The following is an 18,763-nucleotide window of genomic DNA, read 5'->3' on the forward strand; positions in this document are numbered from 1 at the left end:
GACATCTGCTAAGTACTGTAAAATGGGGCTTAATTAGAAGAAATTTGGGGCCGTGAAGATCCTGGCTAAGCAGGATTTAAGATGATTCCCTGGTCTAGCGCTGTTTCAATGGGATTTATGATATTCTACTTGTGTCCTGAACTGACTGTTCAATCTGTTGCAAATTGCCAATCTTTGGCGCTATGAGGGTGTAACTGCATTCAGTACAACACCAAGTTACTCCACTTAATTTGAGGTCCATCAGACCTCATTATCATTACAGTAAAAAAAAAACTTTAACATACATGTTTGCATTAATACTGGTATACAAGATTTTGTTAGGGTTTGACACATAAAGTATGAGCCAATGAAAATATCACAATTTGCTTGTTATGTGCCATGACAAGTATATGCAAGCTCACTGGAACACAGAGTACAGGTCAATGATAACCCACTGTGTTGCATCTTTTGAATGTCCCCTTAGAGAGCCAACAAAGAAGCAAACTAAAACTTAAACCTACCATTTAAAGCTGAACTCTAGGCAGACAGAACAATCTAATGCAGCTCTGTTAATAATAATACATAATTAAAATCTATTGTAGCCAGGTACCATACTATTTTGATGCAAGACAAAGACTCTGCATTCAAAATTAATTTGTCCTGCTGTCCCTTTATGTGGTTGCTTTATTCTCCCCCAGCCAGCAGGGGGAGAGCCAAGTTACTCCAAGCCCATAGACGTTGCTACAGAGCACCTGGGACCCTGGAAGATGTAGTTCGAGACAGCCATGTTAATGAAATGACTGTCATCCTAAAATACAAATCCATAAGGCCTATGGGTGGCAGGATGAGTCAAGAGAACTTTATATTCTTTGCCTGGGAAAAGACCACTCTCTTGGTGCCACGGGAATCTGAGCAGACCAGACCTGTTGGGAGTAGGCCTGAAGTTGGTGGGGTCGGGTTCATTACATGTATGTTTCACAGAGTGAGGCTGCTGCTGAGAACTCAATGCATTCACTGGACTTGCCACTTCGTTACTAGCCGAGAGACCTGGCTATCCTCCAGACTTGCTAAATTGTTGTCAACGCCACTTCAGGACCAGCTTAAGAGGAGAGCCCCCTTCATTGCAAGACTCTACATCCTCCTGGGGAGTTGGTGAGAGGGCCGCCAGCCCACCTGTATCTTTTATACCATACCGCTGAGGTCAGTACAACATTAGCTCTTCTTTTATACATGGATCCTGCCAGTTGAGATTCCTATCTTTAACTTCACCCCACATTATTGTAATCATCCGGCAAGATCACAGTTATCATGCACTCCCATGACAAGCAAGTGTTACTCATCGGCTAGTTCTAATGGTATCTGACATCTTTATTGCCTGCAGGATATAAGCACACCTCTAGTGCATCAACTATCTAAAAGGGCTCTAACACCAGCTGGCAGAAGACCCATCTTAGAGACTGTCCACTCTTACTAATTCATAGTCCTCTTCTCCTTCTTCTATTTTGTTGTTTAAGCTGTTTAACACTGACTGTGCTCACTCTAGGACTAGCACAGCCATCATTAGGACCCACGGGCAATCTGGTTCTGTCATTGCTAGATAAGTTTCATGTGCTGCTTGGTGTTCTGGGTGGTATTGCTATTGTTTATGCTGATTTGGGGCTAATACGCCATTTATGCCTCCTTCTCTTGGCTGTTAATTATTCAGTGTGCTGAAATTGTAACTGTGACTGCTGTTGATTTGTCCTTTTCTATCAATCATCTTTCTAAAAAATAACTTAAACATTCCCTTAAACATTCCCTTTTGCTCATGGTCATGTTGCCTTACTTGAGATAAGCACTGGTGATAAAGTATTTCTGTGAGTGTTTAATCCTTTATCTAAATAGCCTTGTGTGTCAGAAGGGCTGGGGTCCCTGAAAGTGTTGTGGCAGAGAACCCATCGACGACGTTTCAGCAGAACCCAGGATCACAAGTGGGGGAATCTTCTGCTTTCTTTCATGTTTTCAAAGAATTCTCCGGTTAAACAAGCCCATATGGTATAGAGGGTAAATATAAAGTGATTATCTTAAATCAATCTATGTAGAAGATATATTAAATAATACTAAAACTTTGATTTCTTCTGATGTACTTGTAGAATTATAAGGACCCACTGAGGAAGACCATGACCCAATAAGGTTGAAATGCATTGGGGTTTTCTCTAAAATCAGACAGTATAACTATAATTAATATTGTAGGTAGCATTGTTATATGCATACCCCTATAATCTTCACATGATACAATTTATTGTCTGATTTGTTATCCAACCCATTGTGTCTCGTATCATGTAAACCGGAGTTCATGTCTTAAACTTTTGTACAGTATAATTTATGTCCAGAGTATTTTGTCAATAAAATCAACTTTTTTTTACAAAACTCCTTTTTGATTTACAATTGCTGCTAAAAAACCCCATGGGGAACTTTCAATTTCTCTTGTGGCAGAGAACCCATCTTAAGAGTAGCAGAGGAAGTGGAGTGGCTCCAGCCTGACTGTGTGCTGCTTGTAGCCCCCACTCCTCCTCCGTAATTGTCAGCTGCGATCCCGGGGTCACATGACCGCCCCCTCCCAGCATCTAGCCCTTCTCCTCTTAAGTCTGCTTCCTCCTTCCATCTCTCTCCCGGCAGCGGCAGTACACAGGGGAGACAGCATAGTGTTTCTCTCTCCTCCTCCCTCCTGTACTGCTAAGAATTATGGGTAATGTAGTTCAGAGGGGCGGGATTGCATTGAAAATGAATCGACCACAAGGAGGAAGTGAGTTAGTTTTTTTTTTTTTTTTTATTGATGGGCACTCATGAGGTGGCACTGATAGCCTGCACTGATGGGCACCGATAGGCAGCACTGATAGGCACTGATGGGCTGCACTGATAAGGAGCACTGATGAGGTTGCTCTGATGAGGTGGCACTGATGGGCATTGATGAGGTGGCACTAAACGGCTGCACTGATATGTGGCACTGATGGGCACTTATGAGGCGGCACTGAACAGTCTGCATTGATGGGCACTGAACAGGCTGCATTGATGGGCACTGAACAGGCTGAGCTGATGGGCACTGAACAGGCTGCATTGATGGGCACTGGTGAGGCTGCATTGATGGACACTAGTGAGGCTGCATTGATGGGCACTGATCAGGCTGCATTGATGGACGCTGGTCAGGCTGCATTGATGGACGCTGGTCAGGCTGCATTGATGGACGCTGATGAGACTGCATTGATGGGCACTGGTGAGGCTGCACTGATGGGCACTGATCAGGCTGCATTGAAGGGGACTGGTGAGGCTGCATTATATATTATATGATCATTCCATAAACACATATATGACATACACTGTATATATCATTTGAGGAACAAATGCTTATAAAATAGTTTACTATTTGCCAATAAAAAAATATGTCGCCGGAATTAATTTTAAAAATCTGGTCATCTTATATTTAATGCAACACATGGTAAATGCCTAAATTTGATCAGGTATTATCCTTTTCAGCTCATGTACAGCAGGGCTGCAATGTGAGAGTAAGAAGCACAGGGAGCCAGTCAGTTTTTGTGCGACAAGAAACGTACTGACAGAAGGAGAAAGCAGAGTGACAGTGAGATTATCACTATGAGCTTTTCCTTACATTTTCCAGCCACAGGCTTGGGCAGGTCCATGATAGTCTGGGCTCAAATTAAATAGAGTGAAAAATGCTGGCCATCAGAATGAGAATTTCTATTGACAGAAAAGGTTTACGGTGGGAGACAGTTATGCATTATTCTGATATACTGCAGCAAAAGCTGTTTTTTATTTTTATTTGGACTATTAATTTTTATTTTGGTATGGTTGGAAAAGTTTGTGCTTTAAAAAAAAAACAGATCTTACTTGCATACATTTAGGACTATCAGTGAGAGCTAAAAACAATGTCAAGGTGATTCTGTAGGTGAGGTTGTATTCTAATTCATGAGTCAGCGGCGTAGCGTAGGTGGGCCACAGGGACGGTTGCCCTGGGCACAAAATTCTTAGGGACACAAAGTAAATAAAAGGATTCATGGTGAGAAGAGGCAGGAGATCGGTTTGTGCCCACTCCCGTTCTTCTCCTGTCAGAAGGGCATTCCCTCCTTTCCCTTTTAGGCTGTGGAAGGTTCTAGGTCAGCGTGGGCAGAGTTGAGGAGAACAAGCAGCGCACTCCTGCTGAGTTTGTGGCAGTGTGCTGTTCTGATCTCTCTTCTCCTTCCTCTCCCCCAGGACATCTGCCAACCAGTATGCCATGCACTGGAACTCCTCCAACTATCAGTGAGCCTGAGGGGAGGGGTTTATATTGAGTTGAGTTGCACAATAAGGTGGTGGAAGGACTGGGGATGCACAATGGGGAGGTTATGAAGTTGGGGGGCACAGTGAGGGGATGAAGGGAACAGGGGTGCACAATGAATGGGCGGGGTATGGAGTGCTAACAGTCCATGGGTTGAGGGGGTTGCAATATTTGCCTTGCTTTGGGTGCTGGCAACCTACGCTACACCACTGATGACAGCATTTGATACAACAAATAAACTGACAGTATAACCTTCATCTAATCTTACTAGCTCCAAAATCTAACAATCCCCATCCCCAACAACAATCTAATGTATGGAGGGCATTGTGAGTGGAGATGATCTTAAGCCCTTTTTGATGGGAAGTAGTGAGTAAGTTTATGTGTCTATCCCCACCTACACCTCCATGGCTTACTGACGCTTCTGATGTTCACCGTTTAGAGCAAACTGACCCTCCAGCTCCTGAAGAGGTGGGATAGTAAAAGTCATAGGTTCGCATTTAGCTGTATTCTCAATCACAAACACTATAGGAAGAAATTATTACTATTGTCATGGTTTACGCAAAGTCTATCAATATGCACTCCAGCTAAGTGGGTGAAAGAATTAGAATTAATTTTGGGTCTCTGTGACTAGATTGCTCTTGCTGTTTTTAGTGTGTGTTTTTTTTTTTTCATTATTTATATACAGTGGATATAAAAATTCTATACACCTCTGTTAAAATGTCAAGTTTCTGTAAAAAAATGAGACAAAGATAAATCATTTCAGAACTTTTTCCACCTTTAATGTGACCTATAAACTGTACAACTCAGTTGAACAACAAACTAAATGTTTTTTTGTGGAGGGAAGTAAAAATTAAAAAATAAAATAAAATAATATGATTGCATAGGTGTGCACACCCTTTAACTTTTACTTTTACTTTGTTGAAGCACCTTTTTCTTTTATTACAGCACTTAGAGTTTTTGGGTATGAGTCTATCAGCATGGCACATCTTGACTTGGCAATATTTTCCCACTGTTCGTTGCAAAAACACTCCAAATCTGTCAGATTGCGTAGGGCATCCTGTGCACAGCCCTCTTCAGATCACCCTTACAGATTTTCATGCTTTGGGTCATTGTCATGCTGAAAGATGGAGTTCCTCTTCATGTTCAGCTTTCTAGCATGAGCCTGAAGGTTTTGTGCCAATATTGACTGGTATTTGAAACTGTTCATAATTCCCTCTACCTTGACTAAAGCCCCTGTTCCAGCTGAAGAAAAAAGCCCCAAAGCATGATGCTGCCACCACCATGCTTCACTGGAGGTATGCTGTTCTTTTGGTGATGTGCAGTGTTTTTGCACCAAACATATGTTTCGGAATTATGGCCAAAAAGTTCAACCTTGGTTTCATCAAACTATAACACATTTTCCCACATGCTTTTGGGAGATTTCAGATGTGTTTTTGCTAAATTTAGCCAGGCCTGGATGTTTTTATTCGTAAGAAAAGGCTTCCATCTTGCCACTCTAAACCATAGCCCAGACATATGAAGAATACGGGGGATTGTTGTCACATGTACCACACAGCCAGTACTTGCCAGATATTCCTGCAGCTCCTTTAATGTTGCTGTAGGTTGCTCATGGCAGCCACCCTGACCAGTTTTCTTCTCATCTTTTAATCTATTTTGGAGGGATGTCCAGTTCTTGGTAATGTCACTGTTGTGCCATATTTTCTCCACTTGATGATGACTGTCTTCACTGTGTTCCATGGTATATCTAATGCCTTGGAAATTCTTTTGTACCCTTCTGCTGACTGATACCTTTTAACAATGAGATCCCTATGATGCTTTGGAAGCACTAGGACCATGGCTTTTGCTGTAGGATGCAACTAAGAAAATGTCAGGAAAGACCTACTAGAACAGTTGAACTTTATTTGAGGTTAATCAGAGGCACTTTAAATGATGGAAGGTGTGTACTGACTCCTATTTAACATGTGTTTAAATGTGATTGCTTAATTCTGAACACAGCTACATCCCCAGTTATAAGAGGGTGTGCACACTTATTAAACCACATTATTTTATTTTTTTTATTTTTACTTCTCCTCCCTAAAAGATTTCAGTTTGTTTTTCAATTGAGTTGTACAGTTTATAGATCATAATAAAGGTGGGAAAAATTCTGAAATTATTTATCTTTGTCTCTTTTTTTACATCACAGAAACCTGACATTTTAACAGAGGTGTGTAAACCTTTTATATCCACTGTATTCTGTACGAATAAAGCTATACTGTTTTTATGGAAAAAGATTTGTAAGTCTGCAGCACCCCAAAAGTCCTGCGTCCTAATAAATGTTAGTTTATATAGATCTCCACCAATACATGAATGATCCAAGGCTCAGTACAACTAAAGATCTTTTATATGTGTTTAGCAAAAGCAGCATAAAAAGTAGAAGCAGTTTAAAGTCATTGTAAACAATCCCCTTGTAAAACAACCCATTCAGTTTAAAATAGAAATAAAAAGCAAAACATTTTTGTATAGATATACAAATACATTATAAATACATAAGTAATACATTAAAAATACATTATAAATACCTTTTTCCCTTTTTTATAAGTGCTCGCATTCCCTCTGTTCTCAGCTGCATAGGAGTTGGAGGGGAGGAGAAGCAAGAGCACGCTGAGCTTCCCAGTGAATGGCTGTACAGCGGGGGCGTGTCAGGACAAGTCTGATCATTGGAGGAGAGTACACTGAGTTCCCAGCACAGCTAGAGAACTGACTATTGTGTGGTCGGTTTTTAGTAGGAAAGCAGAGTGACTAGCAGGAGCACCAGGGATTTCACATAAAGGAAGCAATACAAAGAGAACAGTATACTTTCTCATACAAGTACATGGTACAGCAGGCACATATCAGGAATATGAAGTGTTGGTGTAACAAATGCTTTAATCACTAATTTATACTAGGTAAGAAAAGTGCACATGGGAATAACAGTTTACAGCAAGCGCACAATGCAAAATTTCCTAGCACTTTATCCTGCTGGAGTGCAAAGAAAACTTAATTAGTAAAATCTGTATATAATACAAAAAAAAGGACGTTTTATTTTACGTATTTGCAAACATAGTCAGAAGCTACAAACCACGCCACAATATTTTTGGAGTATCATTAAGCGGGCATATACAGTATATAAAATGATTGTATGATGGAGTACCTGCCAGATCAACTTGTAAAATTTTAGCATACCTGTCCTTTTATGTGTTGCCTTAGTTTTATGTTAGGCTAAGCAGACCTGTTGATTCTGCCAGAAATCCAATGTCCTAGTAACTTTCTGTGCACTTAAAGTGTTTGTTAACCAAAAAAATAAAAATAAAAATCCTGTTCCCTTAAAACATGTTATACAGCACAGTGCTTGTGCTGTGTCATTTGGACCCCCGTATCACCTGAAATACCTGGCTGATCCTGCCTGACTATACCCTCCCCTCTGTAAACCGGCCAACGATAATCATGGCTGCTGAGCTGGTCAGTTTGCGTTATTCCGTAATCCGCAGCCTGCTATCTGTCTCCTGTGTCCTCCTCCTCCCCCCTCCCCTCTCTGCCCGTCTCTCTATATCTGCTATCTCACTCGTACCAGTGCCCCCCCCCTCCTGCTGCTCTCATATCTGCTACTCCCATCTGCTCTGTACCATTATAGTATTTGTCCCTGTGCCTGTGTTCTGTAACAAATCTGTCCGATTGTACCTATATGAGCGTGGCTCCTGACGCTCAGCTGATTGTCGTCTCTCTCTCTCGTCTCTTCCCTCCTCCCTGGCTGACGTCGGCGGGAGGGCTCGGCCCCACTCACTGCAGCTGTGATCTGGAGAGAGACAAGGGAGCCGATAGTCAGCTGAGTGCCGGAATGAAGCTCATATAGGTACAATCGGGCAGATTTTTTACAGAACACAGGTACAGGGGCAATTATTAAAATGGTACAGAACAGATGGGAGTATTTAATAGAAGTGGGTTAACAACCACTTTTATTGAAACCACAAGCAATGTTATAAGTAGTGATGAGCCCTATGTTCGAGTCAAACTTACGCTCGACTAGAACATCAGGTGTTCGCCTGTTCACCAAACAGTGAACATTATGCGGTGTTTTCACGGCAAATTCGAAAACTCATAGAAAAAAACGGCATGGGTCTCCCCCGTCCATTACCAGGCCCTTTGGGTTTGGTATGAATATTAAGGGGAACCCCGAACCAAAAATGTTTTAAAAATTGCGTGGGGGTCCCCCCAAAGGCCCTCAGGTCTGGTATGGATATTAAGGGGAACCCTACGCCAAATTTAAAAAAAATGGCGTAGGGGTACCCCCCCAAAAAAGAGGGCGAGACGAGAGAGGGCCCCCCTCCTGAACCGTACCAGGCCACATGCCCTCAACATGGGGGGATGCTTTCGAGTCACACCCAAAGCACCTTGTCCCCATGTTAATGGGGACAAGGGCCTCATTCCCACATCCATTGCCCGGTGGTTGTGGGGGTCTGCGGGCAGGGGGCTTATCGGAATCTGGAAGCCCCCTTTAACAAGGTGACCCCCAGATATGAATTGGTAAAGGGTACACTGTACCCCTACCATTTCACAAAAAAGTGTCAAAAATAGTAAAGACAGGAGACACTTTGGGACAAGTCCTTTATTAAAAGATAAAAAAATAAAAATGTCCCGCGATGTAGATCCATCTCACGCCGCCCGACGAGCCGAAAAAAGAAAAAAATAAAGCCACAACAGCTCCGCCTCCATGGGAGGCTCCCGCTGAGTGACACTTCTTCTCGGTGACAGCTGTTATATAGCTGAGGGCGGGACCATTCAGTAAATTAAACGGGCGACCCCGCCTTCCAATGATGGCACGCGGCGTCTACATCGCGGGCCATTTTTTTTTTTAATAAAGGACTTGTCCCAAAGTGTCTCCTGTATTTTTTACAATTTTTGACACTTTTTTTTGTTAAATGGTAGGGGTAAAATGCACACGTTACCAATTAACACAGGGGGGGAGGCCAGGATCTGGGGGTCCCCTTGTTAAAGGGGGCTTCCAGATTTCAATAAGCTTCCCACCCGCAGACCCCCACAACCACCGTGCAAGGGTTGTGGGGATGAGGCCCTTGTCCCCATCAACATGTGGACAAGGTGCTTTGGGGACCCCAAAGCATCCTCCCCATGTTGAGATCATGTGGCCTGGTACGGTTCAGGAGGGGGGGCACTCTCTCGTCCCCCCTCTTTTCCTGTGGCCTGCCAGGTTGCGTGCTCGGATAAAGGTCTGGTATAGATTTTGGGGGGACCCCTACGCCATTTTTTTTTAATTTGGCACAGGGTTCCCCTTAATATTCATACTAGACCCAAAGGGCCTGGTAATGGACTGGGGGGAACCCATGTCATTTTTTTCAATGAGTTTTAACTATATTGCCGAGACCCGACAATTCATTACAGCCACGATCAGTTTTAAATTACTTTTTTTCCTTTAGAAACGTCATTTTGCTGTGGTACTGTTATAAACACGGGAAAACTGCGCCATTTTACAGGCATACTATAGACACCCCCCAGGCACGATATTTAAAGGAATATTTCATTTTTATTTTTTTACTTTAAGCATTATTAAAATCTACTGCTCCCGAAAAAACGTCCGTTTTTAAAACTTTTTTTTGCATTGATACATATCTCCTGGGGCAGGACCCGGGTCCCCAAACACTTTTTATGACAATAACTTGCATATAAGCCATTAAAATTAGCACTTTTGGTTTTTCATGTTCGTGTCCCATAGACTTTACCAGTGTTCGCGTGTTCATCCGAATTTTTTGCCTGTTCACAAGTTCTGGTGCGAACCGAACCGGGGGGTGTTCGGCTCATCCTTAGTTATAAGCCTTCCCAAAGTCAAAAACCTACAGAACACTTTCCCTATGTTATGGAGCTGAGGCGAGAAGGTGTTGTTAGTCTAAATCAGAAGAGCAGCCTAGGGTGACAACATTTTCCTTCAAACATACATCATTATAACAATAAGACATGAATGTGTTATTTGTATGATCACCAGGTGAAAATAAAGAAAAAAAGCCTGAAAATACTAATGCAGCCACCCCATCCAAGAACTGGTACACTGCAATATATTATTATTTTATTTTGGGTTTCAATTTACTTTAATTTGTTCATTGCTAGTTATGATTAAAGTAAAATGGCATCGAACTATGGTGCTTATAGATAAAATATGGAATAAGGCCAAGCAACACTTTCACTATGAAGGGTATTCTGAATGGTCTTGTATATGGCACAATAGCAACTTTCCCGAACTTTCCCGAACTAAAGGGCTTTTCTGCGTGGTCTGGGAGAGGGGTAGTGTATATCCCGCAGCTATACCAGGGCGGACTCCTACGGGACTTTCAGTCCCTAAGGGAAGAATATGGCATACCAAATGTCTTGTTTTTTCAATATTTACAACTTAGACACGCCATCTCAGCACAAGCTGCACTGTCCACATGGGAATTAACTAGACCCACGGTGCTCACACAACTAGTAACTTCAATGTCTAGGAAAGGACAGATATCATTTATATATGAATCCCTAATAATGCAGGTATCCAAGACTATGTCATTAAAATGCAGGACAAGCTGGGGGGAAGATATAGGCCACATCACAGATGAGGAATGGTCTGCTATAATGGAGAATGTACCCAAGGTAACCCTTTCCTCCTCCCAAAAACTTACACGATTATTCATTATACACCGAACTTACCGTACCCCATATAAACTACATAAATGGCACAGAAGAGATGACCCTTTTTGCCCTTGTTGCAGGATAGATAATGGTACTCTTGTACACATGCTCTGGAAGTGTCCAAAATTGCAAAGATACTGGTCTGAAATAATCAGCTCTATAAATAAAATATGGAATCTTACATTTGTGGTTGACCCCAAACTGTGTCTGTTGGGATGGTTAGACGAGGAATTATATACACCGCACACTTATATAGCCATTATCAGAGTATTGTTTATTGCCAGAAAACTTATTGCCAAAAAATGGCTTTCGGTGTCACCGCCAACACACGCAGAATGGGTTAATGCCATAAATGACACTCTATTGAGGGAAAAGTTGACATACCAGCATAGAGGTAGCCCAGCAAAATTTGAACGTATATGGGATCCTTGGTTGGAGGTACCTGGTTTAGCCCCCTTACAGCTGGTCCAAAATAAAATACTTGGTGGTAGGACATAGGCGCCTGCTCCCCTTCTCTGAGGAAGGAGGCTGTCCACACTAGGTGGGCAAAGGGTGATATGGTGACATAGAGACTCAGAATGTGGATCAATCTGACATAATATTCTTGATGAGAAGTTATCTTACTCTGTAGTGACGAGTTATATGGTTTACTTATATTAGTTTTTTTTTTATAACTTCTTTTTATTAATTTTATAGACAAACATACATTCACAAACAATCTTTGATTGGCAACATACCAATCGAGCCGACCACGCAGGGCCGATATAACCTCTAACCAGCCTTGAGTTCCCCCCCTCCCCTTACCCCTCCCCCCACCCACTACCACCCAAACAGCAGTCATATAGCAGCACACAGCAGAATGAAAACTGTACATCATAAATTTAAGTTTAATCAAACCATCCTCTCTCAGCTCCCGATGTATATGATTACAGTGCATTATAGGACAGAGCATTCTAGATGGATTTTACATATAATAGCAACCAACAACCAGCATGGAACGTTATTTCATATCACTCCCTACCTCCTACACTTTGCGTATCTTTCTAACTCACTGTAGCTGTGGAGTCCAGCCACGCCTGCCAAACCTTCGAGAATTTCTTAGGACAACCTCTGGCGTGATATGCTGCTCTGTATAAAGGGATAACTGAATTTATCAGTTTTTTCCAAAATAATACAGTAGGGGCATTAGTTTTTTTCCAGTTCAGTAATATAGCTTTTCTACCATAAAATAATCCTACATTCAGTAGGGTGCGATGCGCCCGAGTCGGAACCACCTCCTCTACCAGTCCTATCAAACATACTCTAGGTGTTAATGGAATTGGTATACACAATACCTCTGCTAGACACTCCGTTACTTCTGACCAGAATCTTTGAATGTGTGTACAGCTCCAGAAGACGTGTTCTGCGCCCGCTGGGGCATGTGAGCATCGCCAGCATTGACTACTCACTGATGGGTAGATACGGGACAACCTATCCGGGGTGAGATATATCCTATGCAAGAATTTGAAGTGAATTAGGCGATCCCTGGCTGAAACTAGGTGTTTGAATGGATGATCCCACATGTCATCCCAGTCCTCCCCCTGAATATCTGCAATCTCTCCTTCCCATCTCTCCCTACACTTAGTAATTCCTGGGGGGGTTTTATTAAATAGGGATTTGTACACCGAGGACAACGGTTTGGCCAGGTCCTCCTCTGTTAACATGGACTCCAATGTTGAAGGTAAATATTCGACCCTTTGCTCTCTCGTTTGTTCTTTAAAAGCGTGTCTCAGTTGTAAGTAACGAAAAAAAAAGGAATTCGGAAGGTCATGCCTAGCCTTTAACTGATCAAAAGTGCATAGATCCCCCTCACATGTAATGTCCTGCAAGGTCTTAATGCCTTTACACGCCCAAATCATAGGGTCAGGGAGTGAGAGAAAGTGCGGAAGCCTCGGGTTCATCCATATGGGGGCTGAGGGTGTAATTCCTATGTAACTGGGAGACATTAATGTAGTGGCTACTTCCCAAGCCTTAATTGTTGTTTTCATAGACTCTGTCAGAGGAAGACAGGATCTCGGACCTCTATACAAAGCCAACTTTAAACTTTCGTATGATCCCAGATGTGCAGCCTCCACTACTGTGGCAGAATCACCAGAGTCCGCCGTTAACCACTTCCTAGCAACTACCATCTGTCCGGCAAGAAAATACTTCTGCCAGTCAGGCAGTGCCAGCCCCCCCTGTCCCCATGGTTCCTGCAATACTTTGATACTTATACGTGGGGAGTTTGGGTACCATATAAATGTTCCAATGATACTATTTAGTGTTTTAAAATAGCCCTTGGGAATCCATATCGGGGAGTGTCGTAGAAAATATAGGATCACTGACAGATATTTCATTTTTATTAGGCTGATCCGCCCAATCAAGGAAAGAGGGAGGGTCTTCCATACCGCTGTTTTTTGTTTAAGCCTACTAATCAAGGGTAGGAGATTCAGGGACAGATAATCATGGATATTAGCTGTGACCCTAACCCCCAGGTATGTGATTGAGGATACCCATTGCAATGGTAGGGAATCGTCAGCCAGTTTTTTTGCCTCTTTTCCTAATGGTAATATGGATGACTTACTCCAATTAACTCGTAACCCCGAAAAAGTGGCGAACCTGTCCAGAATCTCCAACGCCGCCCTAAGAGACGGACCTGGGTCTCTAAGGAACAGAAGCAGATCGTCAGCATATAATGCAATAAACTCGCTGATTGATCCCACCTGAATTGCCTGCACCCCCTCCGAACGCCGGAGGGCCCTAGCCAATGGCTCAATTATCAGGGCGAAAAGGAATGGTGAAAGGGGGCACCCCTGCCTAGTGCCCCTACCTATACAAAAGAAATCAGAAACCATGGAACCCAGCCTCACCGCCGTCCTCGGCGCACTGTAAAGTAAGCCGACCCAGCGACGAAAACCAGGACCGAATCCCATGCCCTCCAAAACCCTGTGCATATATTGCCAATCCACTGAATCGAAGGCTTTTTCGATATCTATGGAGACAACCACTTTTGCCGGGTACTCAGCATTTTCTATTTGAATATGCGTAAATAGTCTTCTTAAATTTGTATCCGTGGACATACCAGGTATAAAACCTGTTTGATCAATGTCAACCAGAGTCGAGATGACCGTGGCCAGCCTTGTGGCTAAAATTTTTGCAAGGATTTTAAGATCCGAGTTAAGTAAAGCTATTGGGCGATAAGACGAGCACAACTGTGGGTCCTTGCCTGGCTTCAGGAGAAGTATCATATAGGCCTCCATCATTGAAGCCGGCAAGGAACCATTATCCCAGCAGTACTTGAACAGTAATGTTAATCTAGCAGCCAGTTGTGACATGTGTGCTTTATAGAAGTCAGCAGGAAAGCCGTCTGGGCCAGGGGCTTTACCTGGGGGGAAGGAAAGTATAGCTGCCTCAACCTCCAGCACAGATATATCTGCCTCCAACCGAGTGGCATCAGTATCAATTAATCTAGGCATGGAAAGGCTCCGAAGAAGGTCCTCCAGTTCAGCCACATCATATGACTGTATTGGGGAGTATAGGGCCTTGTAAAATCTCACAAATTCTTCCAAAATTTCCCCCGGATCCGATAACAATGTCCCTGCATTATTCTTTATTACCGGTATACTGACAGGGATCTTTTGGTCTGCCACTAGATTTGCCAGCAACTTGCCATTTTTGTCCCCCTCAGTGAAGATGTTTTCTGCCCTTCTTCTTGCCTCGGTATGAGCTAATTCTGTGAAATGAACTGCTATTGCTCTTCTACTATGTAGCATGGAGGCATAGTTAGTCTCCGAAGGGGAGTTCGCCTGGAGCTGTGCACATTCCCTCTCCCTAGCTATAAGAGTTTCCTTTTCTTGATTATGTTCCATCCTTGCTGCTTTAATTGCTGATATAAATACACCTCTTGTGACCGCTTTCAAAGTATCCCAAACAATAGTCGGATCAGCCGTATCCACATTTGTCACCCAGAAGGTTTCAATGGCAGCCTGAACAGGCGTGACTACTTGCTCCTCCTGCAACCATCCCGGTGCCAATCTCCAACCCCCCTTGTGTCCTCTGGTGGGATATGTCATTGTGACTAACAGAGGATTATGATCCGAAGTCCCTCCAGCTAGGTAATCAGATGCACATATACTATGCAGGAGTTGGGCATTCCCAAATGCTAAGTCTATTCTGGCTGATGATTTGTGGGTGGTAGACAAATGTGAATACGACACGACCCCCGGGTTTTTCCATCTCCACACCTCCGTCAAGCTCGCCACCGTAGCCCACGTGCAGAGATCTGCTGAGGCTGTCCTAACAGCATTAGAGGTATCTAGTGTAGAATCCATTATGCTATTAAAGTCACCCATAAATAACGTAGGTAGATGTAGGTATGGAGCTAGTATGTTTAACAGATCATATAACAACTGTACTTTAAATGGCGGAGGTATGTAAACATTTACAAGCAGTATTTTTTGATATGCCAGATCTAACACCAGTGCCACATATCGTCCTCCCGGATCGGTAAACACCTGATGGATATTACATGCAACCGCTTTACTGATCAAAATGGTTGTGCCTCTAGCATACGTTGAGTATGAGGAGTGAAAGGACCTCTGTATCCAGGGCCTGCGCAATGCAAGTGTTTTGTTTCCATCCAGATGTGTCTCCTGGAGGAGAACGACATGCGGCTTCACTTGTTTAAGATATTGAAACACAGCCGCTCTTTTAAATTTGTTGTTTAGCCCCCTAACGTTCCATGAGATGATTTTTATCTTATTCTCCATCTATAATAAAAGATATAACTAAAGTACCACATTTCCCCCACATTAGCACAGTGATAGCCAAGCAATATACGTCTGAGAGTGTACTTAAGTAATGAACCATTGCTGTAATCGGTATGCAACATATATGACTGCTGTTTAACCTCCCCCCCCCTGCTGTTATACCAGAAACTAGTAACTTTAGAACAAAACAAAAACCCCAAAAAAAACAAAACCAAAAAAGTCCGGTATGCAGCTTTCACCCTGTAACAAAAAGCTCCAAAAGAGCTCAACCAAAAGTGTCGATAGTTCGGCATAAAAAAAAAAAAGAAGAAAAACTCTTTTCTTTCTTGTGCTTCTGAAGACTCCTTATAAGTTCCTTGGAGGAGTACAGCCGATTGTATCCTACTTTGCCGAATATGGTGCAATAGTGGTGAAGAGCGTTCTGGTGTTACACAAACATGTAGGCCCCTCGGCTCCAACTAATGATTACCGTATGACGGATGAGGCCTCGCAGACTAAGAGTGATACAGCCTGTGGATGACTCCCATAAGCAATTAGCAAGCCTGTGTTATCATTCTCCCCTCTCCACCTTCCAGGGGATTTCCCTCCCCAAATGATCAGGGCAGGCAGACAGAGATTCTTGCTGCATAACACACGGTGACATAAGGGAAAAAGAAAAAAGAAAAATGGAGCAGGCCTGAGCATAAAACCAGGAATTATATGCTGAGGGAAAACAAAATGAACAAAAGGAAAGACTGCACTGAGAAACATTCCTGCAAATGACGACGTTGTCACAGATTTTGATCTAGCCAATCATTGGCATCTTGCGGGGTTTCAAAGAATTTTACAGTACCTTTATGTTGCACCCGGAGACGACTGGGGTAGAGCATACTGTATTTTAATTCCTTCTCCCTGAGCCGCCTTTTGACATCCATAAATGAGCGACGTCTTTTCTGGGTTTCTGCCGAGAAGTCGGGGAATAACATAATACGGGCATTCTCAAATTTTAGCTCTTTGTGCTTCCTGGCCTCCGCTAACAGCATGTCGCGGTCCCTATAATTAAGAAACCGTACCAGAAATGGCCTTGGTGGGGCACCTGATGGTCTGGCTCCCGTGGGGACTCTGTGAGCCCTTTCAGCCACATAGGTAGGGGGGAGATCGCCCAGAGACAGCAATATTTTGAAGAATCGCTCTGCAAACGCAGTCGTGTCTGTGCCCTCGGCTCCTTCCGGTAGGCCGACCACTCGTACGTTATTTCGTCTCTGGCGGTCTTCAGCATCGTCTGCACGGCGTTGTAGGGCCCCCACCATCTCTTTCAGCTCCCGTAGCTGCGATCCCTGATTGTGTGAGACATCCTCCACTTCAGAAATACGATCCTCCGCGGTGGTAAGTCTACCCTTAATCTTGTCCAAATCATGGCGGATAAGATTGCATTCCGAGGCCAATAAATCAATGTGCCCCATCAACTCAGATTTAGAGGCCGCTATAGCCTCTATAATTGGACCTGTTATGGCTGCCGTGTCCAGTTCTATCTCTGCCATGGCGGGAGGATTATCCTCGGATTGCGGTGCAGTGGAGATATCCTGCTGCGCCATCTTTACCTTGCTTGTCGTGGCACGCTGAGATGTGTACACAGGAGCTGCTTCGGAGGAGGAGTGGGCGGGGCTAGACGCCATGCTGCTCCTAGAACGGAGATTTTGTTGTGCTTTTGGCGGCTGAGAACGGGACGTTCTTTGCTGTCTGGATGCCGAGGAACGGCATAATAAGCCACCCAGACTGTTCCGCTCACTCTGGTACACCTTCAGCAGGGTTTTAGTCCCCACAATCGGCCGTAGACAGGATAAAGTACCGGAGGTATGCAGGAGCTCAGAGCACACACGTCCTGCCTCGATCACATCCCGGCCACGCCCCTCTACTTATATTAGTTAAAGAGAGAACACTGGAAACCCCCCCCCCCACACTGTTTAGGGGGGAGGAGGGTACCTCTGCACCGACCGATTGTCCTTTCAAGGGCTGGAAGCGGAGTAGGGGTACAAAGCACTAAAAGGACACGCTTACTAAAAGTAGAAAATACACGAAATGGTAGATACTGGTATGGACATGTAGAGATTTGTCTTCTTAAATTGATTGTAAGTTCACATATACCACAACGATGTAGGAGAAGCAATCTGATTGGCTGTATATTTCGATAATAATATGTCCTTGGCAATGTAATTTGATGTATGTTTTTGTTTTTTGTTTTAAGGAAGAGTTTTTTCTCTTCCTATGCTGATTTAAAAAAAAGTAAAATGGCAGCACTTGAAAAACAGTTGTGATTCTAACTAGTTCCTTAGGGTCTTGACTGGTTTGACAATGTCCTATTTTGGCTTTGACTTTAGCTGTGCAAGCTATACTTTATTTCTAGGCCCGATGCCCAATGCTCCGCAATATTTTGAACTCTAATCCCAATTTGTTTGTCTTTTGTTATGTGGCTTCTGATTCTAGTTGGCTACCATTCTGCATTGTATGTTTCCAGTTGGCATGTTATTCCCTTCTAGATTCAGCCATATATCCTTTCTCTAATCAAGTAGGGACCTTTTACGATTTTCTTTTGACTTTAAAGGTGAATTAAAATAAAGTTTTCTGGTAGCAAGATATTCAAGATTTGTTTTAAATATCCATCTCTGTTACATTACTGCAGCTCATGAAGGTGTAATGTGCCATTAAACATGTCTATGCAATAGTATATACAGTATCTCACAAAAGTAAGTACACCCCTCACATTTTTGTAAATATTTTATTATATCTTTTCATGTGACAACACTTAAGAAATTACACTTTGCTACAATGTAAAGTAGTGAGTGTACAGCTTGTATAACAGTGTAAATGTGCTGTCCCCTCAAAATAACTCAACACACAGCCATTAATGTCTAAACCGCTGGCAACAAAAGTGAGCATGCCCCTAAGTGAAAATGTCCAAATTGGGCCCAAAGTGTCAATATTTTGTGTGGCCACGATTATTTTCCAGCACTGCCTTAAC

The sequence above is a fragment of the Aquarana catesbeiana genome, linkage group LG01, assembly GCF_042186555.1.
Source record: "Aquarana catesbeiana isolate 2022-GZ linkage group LG01, ASM4218655v1, whole genome shotgun sequence".
Taxonomy (NCBI): domain Eukaryota; kingdom Metazoa; phylum Chordata; class Amphibia; order Anura; family Ranidae; genus Aquarana; species Aquarana catesbeiana.